We start from the raw sequence: 11,082 nt of genomic DNA, 5'->3' as shown, positions 1-11,082 counted from the left end.
GAGAAACAGAGGGTCTGAAACAGAGGGTCTGAAACAGAGGGTCTGATACAGAGGGCGCGAAACAGAGGGGCCGAAGCAGAGGGCGAGAAACAGAGGGGCCAAAACAGAGGGTCTGAAACAGAGGGCGAGAAACAGAGGGCTAGAAACAGAGTGTCTGAAACAGAGGGTCTGAAACATAGAGCGAGAAACAGAGGGCGAGAAACAGAGGGTCTGAAACAGAGGGTCTGAAACAGAGGGTCTGAAACAGAGGGCGCGAAACAAAGGGTCTGAAACAGAGGGTCTGAAACAGAGGGGCTGAAACAGAGGGGCTGAAACAGAGGTGCTGAAACAGAGGGTCTGAAACAGAGGGTCTGAAACAGAGGGTCTGAAACAGAGGGCGCGAAACAAAGGGTCTGAAACAGAGGGTCTGAAACAGAGGGGCTGAAACAGAGGGGCTGAAACAGAGGTGCTGAAACAGAGGGTCTGAAACAGAGGGCTCAAAACAGAGGGCGATAAATAGAGGGTCTGAAACAGAGGGGCTGAAACAGAGGTGCTGAAACAGAGGGTCTGAAACAGAGGGGCTAAAACAGAGGGCGAGAAACAGAGGGGCTGAAACAGAGGGGCTGAAACAGAGGGGCTGAAACAGAGGGCGCGAAACAGAGGGTCTGAAACTGAGGGCGCGAAACAGAGGGCGAGAAACAGTGGGTCTGAAACAGAGGGTCTGAAACAGAGGGGCTGAAACAGAGGGTCTGAAACAGAGGGTCTGAAACAGAGGGCGCGAAACAGAGGGTCTGAAACAGAGGGTCTGAAACAGAGGGGCTGAAACAGAGCGGCTGAAACAGAGGGTCTGAAACAGAGGGGCTGAAACAGAGGGCGAGAATCAGAGGGTCTGAAACAGAGGGGCTGAAACAGAGGGCGAGAAACAGAGGGGCTGACAAGAGGGTCTGAAACAGAGGGTCTGAAACAGAGGGCTCAAAACAGAGGGCGATAAATAGAGGGTCTGAAACAGAGGGGCTGAAACAGAGGTGCTGAAACAGAGGGTCTGAAACAGAGGGGCTAAAACAGAGGGCGAGAAACAGAGGGGCTGAAACAGAGGGGCTGAAACAGAGGGGCTGAAACAGAGGGCGCGAAACAGAGGGTCTGAAACTGAGGGCGCGAAACAGAGGGCGAGAAACAGTGGGTCTGAAACAGAGGGTCTGAAACAGAGGGGCTGAAACAGAGGGTCTGAAACAGAGGGTCTGAAACAGAGGGCGCGAAACAGAGGGTCTGAAACAGAGGGTCTGAAACAGAGGGGCTGAAACAGAGGGGCTGAAACAGAGGGCGAGAAACAGAGGGTCTGAAACAGAGGGTCTGAAACAGAGGGGCTGAAACAGAGGGCGAGAATCAGAGTGTCTGAAACAGAGGGTCTGAAACAGAGGGGCTGAAACAGAGGGCGAGAAACAGAGGGGCTGACAAGAGGGTCTGAAACAGAGGATCTGAAACAGAGGGCTCAAAACAGAGGGCGATAAAGAGAGGGTCTGAAACAGAGGGGCTGAAACAGAGGGGCTGAAACAGAGGGTCTGAAACAGATGGGCTAAAACAGAGGGCGCGAAACAGAGGGTCTGAAACTGAGGGGCTGAAACAGAGGGGCTGAAACAGAGGGCGCGAAACAGAGGGTCTGAAACTGAGGGCGCGAAACAGAGGGCGAGAAACAGTGGGTCTGAAACAGAGGGTCTGAAACAGAGGGGCTGAAACAGAGGGTCTGAAACAGAGGGTCTGAAACAGAGGGGCTAAAACAGAGGGCGAGAAACAGAGGGGCTGAAACAGAGGGGCTGAAACAGAGGGGCTGAAACAGGGCGCGAAACAGAGGGTCTGAAACTGAGGGCGCGAAACAGAGGGCGAGAAACAGTGGGTCTGAAACAGAGGGTCTGAAACAGAGGGGCTGAAACAGAGGGTCTGAAACAGAGGGTCTGAAACAGAGGGCGCGAAACAGAGGGTCTGAAACAGAGGGTCTGAAACAGAGGGGCTGAAACAGAGGGGCTGAAACAGAGGGCGAGAAACAGAGGGTCTGAAACAGAGGGTCTGAAACAGAGGGGCTGAAACAGAGGGCGAGAATCAGAGTGTCTGAAACAGAGGGTCTGAAACAGAGGGGCTGAAATAGAGGGCGAGAAACAGAGGGGCTGACAAGAGGGTCTGAAACAGAGGGTCTGAAACAGAGGGCTCAAAACAGAGGGCGATAAAGAGAGGGTCTGAAACAGAGGGGCTGAAACAGAGGGGCTGAAACAGAGGGTCTGAAACAGAGGGGCTAAAACAGAGGGCGCGAAACAGAGGGTCTGTAACTGAGGGCGCGAAACAGAGGGCGAGAAACAGTGGGTCTGAAACAGAGGGTCTGAAACAGAGGCGCTGAAACAGAGGGTCTGAAACAGAGGGTCTGAAACAGAGGGCGCGAAACAGAGGGTCTGAAACAGAGGGTCTGAAACAGAGGGGCTGAAACAGAGGGGCTGAAACAGAGGTGCTGAAACAGAGGGTCTGAAACTGAGGGGCTGAAACAGAGGGCGAGAAACAGAGGGTCTGAAACAGAGGGTCTGAAACAGAGGGGCTGAAATAGAGGGCGAGAAACAGAGGGGCTGACAAGAGGGGCTGAAACAGAGGGTCTGAAACAGAGGGCGCGAAACAGAGGGGCTGAAGCAGAGGGCGAGAAACAGAGGGGCCGAAACAGAGGGTCTGAAACAGAGGGCACGAAAGAGAGGGCGCGAAACAGAGGGTGCGAAACAGAGGGCGTGAAACAGAGGGCGAGAAACAGAGGGTCTGAAACAGAGGGTCTGAAACAGAGGGCGAGAAACAGAGCACGAGAAACAGAGGGTCTGAAACAGAGGGTTTGAAACAGAGGGCACAAAACAGAGGGCGAGAAACAGAGGTCTGAAACAGAGGGTCTGAAACAGAGGGTCTGAAACAGAGGGAGAAAAACAGAGGGTCTGAAACAGAGGGTCTGATACAGAGGGCGCGAAACAGAGGGGCCGAAGCAGAGGGCGAGAAACAGAGGGGCCAAAACAGAGGGTCTGAAACAGAGGGCGAGAAACAGAGGGCGAGAAACAGAGTGTCTGAAACAGAGGGTCTGAAACATAGAGCGAGAAACAGAGGGCGAGAAACAGAGGGTCTGAAACAGAGGGTCTGAAACAGAGGGTCTGAAACAGAGGGCGCGAAACAAAGGGTCTGAAACAGAGGGTCTGAAACAGAGGGGCTGAAACAGAGGGGCTGAAACAGAGGTGCTGAAACAGAGGGTCTGAAACAGAGGGGCTGAAACAGAGGGCGAGAATCAGAGGGTCTGAAACAGAGGGGCTGAAACAGAGGGGCTGAAACAGAGGGCGAGAAACAGAGGGGCTGACAAGAGGGTCTGAAACAGAGGGGCTGAAACAGAGGGCTCAAAACAGAGGGCGATAAATAGAGGGTCTGAAACAGAGGGGCTGAAACAGAGGTGCTGAAACAGAGGGTCTGAAACAGAAGGGCTGAAACAGAGGGCGAGAAACAGAGGGGCTGACAAGAGGGGCTGAAACAGAGGGTCTGAAACAGAGGGCGCGAAACAGAGGGGCCGAAGCAGAAGGCGAGAAACAGAGGGGCCGAAACAGAGGGTCTGAAACAGAGGGTGCGAAAGAGAGGGCGCGAAACAGAGGGTGCGAAACAGAGGGCGTGAAACAGAGGGCGAGAAACAGAGGGTCTGAAACAGAGGGTCTGAAACAGAGGGCGAGAAACAGAGCACGAGAAACAGAGGGTCTGAAACAGAGGGTCTGAAACAGAGGGCACAAAACAGAGGGCGAGAAACAGAGGTCTGAAACAGAGGGTCTGAAACAGAGGGTCTGAAACAGAGGGAGAGAAACAGAGGGTCTGAAACAGAGGGTCTGATACAGAGGGCGCGAAACAGAGGGGCCGAAGCAGAGGGCGAGAAACAGAGGGGGCAAAACAGAGGGTCTGAAACAGAGGGCGAGAAACAGAGGGTGCGAAACAGAGGGCGTGAAACAGAGGGCGAGAAACAGAGGGTCTGAAACAGAGGGTCTGAAACAGAGGGTCTGATACAGAGGGCGCGAAACAGAGGGGCCGAAGCAGAGGGCGAGAAACAGAGGGGCCAAAACAGAGGGTCTGAAACAGAGGGCGAGAAACAGAGGGCTAGAAACAGAGTGTCTGAAACAGAGGGTCTGAAACATAGAGCGAGAAACAGAGGGCGAGAAACAGAGGGTCTGAAACAGAGGGTCTGAAACAGAGGGTCTGAAACAGAGGGCGCGAAACAAAGGGTCTGAAACAGAGGGTCTGAAACAGAGGGGCTGAAACAGAGGGGCTGAAACAGAGGGAGAGAAACAGAGGGTCTGAAACAGAGGGTCTGATACAGAGGGCGCGAAACAGAGGGGCCGAAGCAGAGGGCGAGAAACAGAGGGGGCAAAACAGAGGGTCTGAAACAGAGGGCGAGAAACAGAGGGTGCGAAACAGAGGGCGTGAAACAGAGGGCGAGAAACAGAGGGTCTGAAACAGAGGGTCTGAAACAGAGGGTCTGATACAGAGGGCGCGAAACAGAGGGGCCGAAGCAGAGGGCGAGAAACAGAGGGGCCAAAACAGAGGGTCTGAAACAGAGGGCGAGAAACAGAGGGCTAGAAACAGAGTGTCTGAAACAGAGGGTCTGAAACATAGAGCGAGAAACAGAGGGCGAGAAACAGAGGGTCTGAAACAGAGGGTCTGAAACAGAGGGTCTGAAACAGAGGGCGCGAAACAGAGGGTGCGAAACAGAGGGCGTGAAACAGAGGGCGAGAAACAGAGGGTCTGAAACAGAGGGTCTGAAACAGAGGGCGAGAAACAGAGCACGAGAAACAGAGGGTCTGAAACAGAGGGTCTGAAACAGAGGGCACAAAACAGAGGGCGAGAAACAGAGGTCTGAAACAGAGGGTCTGAAACAGAGGGTCTGAAACAGAGGGAGAGAAACAGAGGGTCTGAAACAGAGGGTCTGATACAGAGGGCGCGAAACAGAGGGGCCGAAGCAGAGGGCGTGAAACAGAGGGGCCAAAACAGAGGGTCTGAAACAGAGGGCGAGAAACAGAGGGCGAGAAACAGAGTGTCTGAAACAGAGGGTCTGAAACATAGAGCGAGAAACAGAGGGCGAGAAACAGAGGGTCTGAAACAGAGGGTCTGAAACAGAGGGTCTGAAACAGAGGGCGCGAAACAAAGGGTCTGAAACAGAGGGTCTGAAACAGAGGGGCTGAAACAGAGGTGCTGAAACAGAGGGTCTGAAACAGAGGGTCTGAAACAGAGGGTCTGAAACAGAGGGCGCGAAACAAAGGGTCTGAAACAGAGGGTCTGAAACAGAGGGGCTGAAACAGAGGGGCTGAAACAGAGGTGCTGAAACAGAGGGTCTGAAACAGAGGGCTCAAAACAGAGGGCGATAAATAGAGGGTCTGAAACAGAGGGGCTGAAACAGAGGTGCTGAAACAGAGGGTCTGAAACAGAGGGGCTAAAACAGAGGGCGAGAAACAGAGGGGCTGAAACAGAGGGGCTGAAACAGAGGGGCTGAAACAGAGGGCGCGAAACAGAGGGTCTGAAACTGAGGGCGCGAAACAGAGGGCGAGAAACAGTGGGTCTGAAACAGAGGGTCTGAAACAGAGGCGCTGAAACAGAGGGTCTGAAACAGAGGGTCTGAAACAGAGGGCGCGAAACAGAGGGTCTGAAACAGAGGGGCTGAAACAGAGGGCGAGAAACAGAGGGGCTGACAAGAGGGGCTGAAACAGAGGGTCTGAAACAGAGGGCGCGAAACAGAGGGGCCGAAGCAGAAGGCGAGAAACAGAGGGGCCGAAACAGAGGGTCTGAAACAGAGGGCGCGAAAGAGAGGGCGCGAAACAGAGGGTGCGAAACAGAGGGCGTGAAACAGAGGGCGAGAAACAGAGGGTCTGAAACAGAGGGTCTGAAACAGAGGGCGAGAAACAGAGCACGAGAAACAGAGGGTCTGAAACAGAGGGTCTGGAACAGAGGGCACAAAACAGAGGGCGAGAAACAGAGGTCTGAAACAGAGGGTCTGAAACAGAGGGTCTGAAACAGAGGGAGAGAAACAGAGGGTCTGAAACAGAGGGTCTGATACAGAGGGCGCGAAACAGAGGGGCCGAAGCAGAGCGCGAGAAACAGAGGGGGCAAAACAGAGGGTCTGAAACAGAGGGCGAGAAACAGAGGGTGCGAAACAGAGGGCGTGAAACAGAGGGCGAGAAACAGAGGGTCTGAAACAGAGGGTCTGAAACAGAGGGTCTGATACAGAGGGCGCGAAACAGAGGGGCCGAAGCAGAGGGCGAGAAACAGAGGGGCCAAAACAGAGGGTCTGAAACAGAGGGCGAGAAACAGAGGGCTAGAAACAGAGTGTCTGAAACAGAGGGTCTGAAACATAGAGCGAGAAACAGAGGGCGAGAAACAGAGGGTCTGAAACAGAGGGTCTGAAACAGAGGGTCTGAAACAGAGGGCGCGAAACAAAGGGTCTGAAACAGAGGGTCTGAAACAGAGGGGCTGAAACAGAGGGGCTGAAACAGAGGTGCTGAAACAGAGGGTCTGAAACAGAGGGGCTGAAACAGAGGGCGAGAATCAGAGGGTCTGAAACAGAGGGTCTGAAACAGAGGGGCTGAAACAGAGGGCGAGAAACAGAGGGGCTGACAAGAGGGTCTGAAACAGAGGGTCTGAAACAGAGGGCTCAAAACAGAGGGCGATAAATAGAGGGTCTGAAACAGAGGGGCTGAAACAGAGGTGCTGAAACAGAGGGTCTGAAACAGAGGGGCTAAAACAGAGGGCGAGAAACAGAGGGGCTGAAACAGAGGGGCTGAAACAGAGGGGCTGAAACAGAGGGCGCGAAACAGAGGGTCTGAAACTGAGGGCGCGAAACAGAGGGCGAGAAACAGTGGGTCTGAAACAGAGGGTCTGAAACAGAGGGGCTGAAACAGAGGGTCTGAAACAGAGGGTCTGAAACAGAGGGCGCGAAACAGAGGGTCTGAAACAGAGGGTCTGAAACAGAGGGGCTGAAACAGAGGGGCTGAAACAGAGGGTCTGAAACAGAGGGGCTGAAACAGAGGGCGAGAATCAGAGGGTCTGAAACAGAGGGTCTGAAACAGAGGGGCTGAAACAGAGGGCGAGAAACAGAGGGGCTGACAAGAGGGTCTGAAACAGAGGGTCTGAAACAGAGGGCTCAAAACAGAGGGCGATAAATAGAGGGTCTGAAACAGAGGGGCTGAAACAGAGGTGCTGAAACAGAGGGTCTGAAACAGAGGGGCTAAAACAGAGGGCGAGAAACAGAGGGGCTGAAACAGAGGGGCTGAAACAGAGGGGCTGAAACAGAGGGCGCGAAACAGAGGGTCTGAAACTGAGGGCGCGAAACAGAGGGCGAGAAACAGTGGGTCTGAAACAGAGGGTCTGAAACAGAGGGGCTGAAACAGAGGGTCTGAAACAGAGGGTCTGAAACAGAGGGCGCGAAACAGAGGGTCTGAAACAGAGGGTCTGAAACAGAGGGGCTGAAACAGAGGGGCTGAAACAGAGGGCGAGAAACAGAGGGTCTGAAACAGAGGGTCTGAAACAGAGGGGCTGAAACAGAGGGCGAGAATCAGAGTGTCTGAAACAGAGGGTCTGAAACAGAGGGGCTGAAACAGAGGGCGAGAAACAGAGGGGCTGACAAGAGGGTCTGAAACAGAGGGTCTGAAACAGAGGGCTCAAAACAGAGGGCGATAAAGAGAGGGTCTGAAACAGAGGGGCTGAAACAGAGGGGCTGAAACAGAGGGTCTGAAACAGAGGGGCTAAAACAGAGGGCGCGAAACAGAGGGTCTGAAACTGAGGGGCTGAAACAGAGGGGCTGAAACAGAGGGCGCGAAACAGAGGGTCTGAAACTGAGGGCGCGAAACAGAGGGCGAGAAACAGTGGGTCTGAAACAGAGGGTCTGAAACAGAGGGGCTGAAACAGAGGGTCTGAAACAGAGGGTCTTAAACAGAGGGGCTAAAACAGAGGGCGAGAAACAGAGGGGCTGAAACAGAGGGGCTGAAACAGAGGGGCTGAAACAGAGGGCGCGAAACAGAGGGTCTGAAACTGAGGGCGCGAAACAGAGGGCGAGAAACAGTGGGTCTGAAACAGAGGGTCTGAAACAGAGGGGCTGAAACAGAGGGTCTGAAACAGAGGGTCTGAAACAGAGGGCGCGAAACAGAGGGTCTGAAACAGAGGGTCTGAAACAGAGGGGCTGAAACAGAGGGGCTGAAACAGAGGGCGAGAAACAGAGGGTCTGAAACAGAGGGTCTGAAACAGAGGGGCTGAAACAGAGGGCGAGAATCAGAGTGTCTGAAACAGAGGGTCTGAAACAGAGGGGCTGAAACAGAGGGCGAGAAACAGAGGGGCTGACAAGAGGGTCTGAAACAGAGGGTCTGAAACAGAGGGCTCAAAACAGAGGGCGATAAAGAGAGGGTCTGAAACAGAGGGGCTGAAACAGAGGGGCTGAAACAGAGGGTCTGAAACAGAGGGGCTAAAACAGAGGGCGCGAAACAGAGGGTCTGAAACTGAGGGCGCGAAACAGAGGGCGAGAAACAGTGGGTCTGAAACAGAGGGTCTGAAACAGAGGCGCTGAAACAGAGGGTCTGAAACAGAGGGTCTGAAACAGAGGGCGCGAAACAGAGGGTCTGAAACAGAGGGTCTGAAACAGAGGGGCTGAAACAGAGGGGCTGAAACAGAGGTGCTGAAACAGAGGGTCTGAAACTGAGGGGCTGAAACAGAGGGCGAGAAACAGAGGGTCTGAAACAGAGGGTCTGAAACAGAGGGGCTGAAATAGAGGGCGAGAAACAGAGGGGCTGACAAGAGGGGCTGAAACAGAGGGTCTGAAACAGAGGGCGCGAAACAGAGGGGCTGAAGCAGAGGGCGAGAAACAGAGGGGCCGAAACAGAGGGTCTGAAACAGAGGGCGCGAAAGAGAGGGCGCGAAACAGAGGGTGCGAAACAGAGGGCGTGAAACAGAGGGCGAGAAACAGAGGGTCTGAAACAGAGGGTCTGAAACAGAGGGCGAGAAACAGAGCACGAGAAACAGAGGGTCTGAAACAGAGGGTCTGAAACAGAGGGCACAAAACAGAGGGCGAGAAACAGAGGTCTGAAACAGAGGGTCTGAAACAGAGGGTCTGAAACAGAGGGAGAGAAACAGAGGGTCTGAAACAGAGGGTCTGATACAGAGGGCGCGAAACAGAGGGGCCGAAGCAGAGGGCGAGAAACAGAGGGGCCAAAACAGAGGGTCTGAAACAGAGGGCGAGAAACAGAGGGCGAGAAACAGAGTGTCTGAAACAGAAGGTCTGAAACATAGAGCGAGAAACAGAGGGCGAGAAACAGAGGGTCTGAAACAGAGGGTCTGAAACAGAGGGTCTGAAACAGAGGGCGCGAAACAAAGGGTCTGAAACAGAGGGTCTGAAACAGAGGGGCTGAAACAGAGGGGCTGAAACAGAGGTGCTGAAACAGAGGGTCTGAAACAGAGGGGCTGAAACAGAGGGCGAGAATCAGAGGGTCTGAAACAGAGGGGCTGAAACAGAGGGGCTGAAACAGAGGGCGAGAAACAGAGGGGCTGACAAGAGGGTCTGAAACAGAGGGGCTGAAACAGAGGGCTCAAAACAGAGGGCGATAAATAGAGGGTCTGAAACAGAGGGGCTGAAACAGAGGTGCTGAAACAGAGGGTCTGAAACAGAGGGGCTGAAACAGAGGGCGAGAAACAGAGGGGCTGACAAGAGGGGCTGAAACAGAGGGTCTGAAACAGAGGGCGCGAAACAGAGGGGCCGAAGCAGAAGGCGAGAAACAGAGGGGCCGAAACAGAGGGTCTGAAACAGAGGGCGCGAAAGAGAGGGCGCGAAACAGATGGTGCGAAACAGAGGGCGTGAAACAGAGGGCGAGAAACAGAGGGTCTGAAACAGAGGGTCTGAAACAGAGGGCGAGAAACAGAGCACGAGAAACAGAGGGTCTGAAACAGAGGGTCTGAAACAGAGGGCACAAAACAGAGGGCGAGAAACAGAGGTCTGAAACAGAGGGTCTGAAACAGAGGGTCTGAAACAGAGGGAGAGAAACAGAGGGTCTGAAACAGAGGGTCTGATACAGAGGGCGCGAAACAGAGGGGCCGAAGCAGAGGGCGAGAAACAGAGGGGGCAAAACAGAGGGTCTGAAACAGAGGGCGAGAAACAGAGGGTGCGAAACAGAGGGCGTGAAACAGAGGGCGAGAAACAGAGGGTCTGAAACAGAGGGTCTGAAACAGAGGGTCTGATACAGAGGGCGCGAAACAGAGGGGCCGAAGCAGAGGGCGAGAAACAGAGGGGCCAAAACAGAGGGTCTGAAACAGAGGGCGAGAAACAGAGGGCTAGAAACAGAGTGTCTGAAACAGAGGGTCTGAAACATAGAGCGAGAAACAGAGGGCGAGAAACAGAGGGTCTGAAACAGAGGGTCTGAAACAGAGGGTCTGAAACAGAGGGCGCGAAACAAAGGGTCTGAAACAGAGGGTCTGAAACAGAGGGGCTGAAACAGAGGGGCTGAAACAGAGGTGCTGAAACAGAGGGTCTGAAACAGAGGGGCTGAAACAGAGGGCGAGAATCAGAGGGTCTGAAACAGAGGGTCTGAAACAGAGGGGCTGAAACAGAGGGCGAGAAACAGAGGGGCTGACAAGAGGGTCTGAAACAGAGGGTCTGAAACAGAGGGCTCAACACAGAGGGGGATAAATAGAGGGTCTGAAACAGAGGGGCTGAAACAGAGGTGCTGAAACAGAGGGTCTGAAACAGAGGGGCTAAAACAGAGGGCGAGAAACAGAGGGGCTGAAACAGAGGGGCTGAAACAGAGGGGCTGAAACAGAGGGCGCGAAACAGAGTGTCTGAAACTGATGGCGCGAAACAGAGGGCGAGAAACAGTGGGTCTGAAACAGAGGGTCTGAAACAGAGGCGCTGAAACAGAGGGTCTGAAACAGAGGGTCTGAAACAGAGGGCGCGAAACAGAGGGTCTGAAACAGAGGGTTTGAAACAGAGGGGCTGAAACAGAGGGGCTGAAACAGAGGTGCTGAAACAGAGGGTCTGAAACAGAGGGGCTGAAACAGAGGGCGAGAAACAGAGGGTCTGAAACAGAGGGTCTG

Source organism: Chiloscyllium punctatum, chromosome 35 (genome assembly GCF_047496795.1).
Source record: "Chiloscyllium punctatum isolate Juve2018m chromosome 35, sChiPun1.3, whole genome shotgun sequence".
NCBI classification, from domain to species: domain Eukaryota; kingdom Metazoa; phylum Chordata; class Chondrichthyes; order Orectolobiformes; family Hemiscylliidae; genus Chiloscyllium; species Chiloscyllium punctatum.
Note: the sequence above shows the minus strand (reverse complement) of the source record.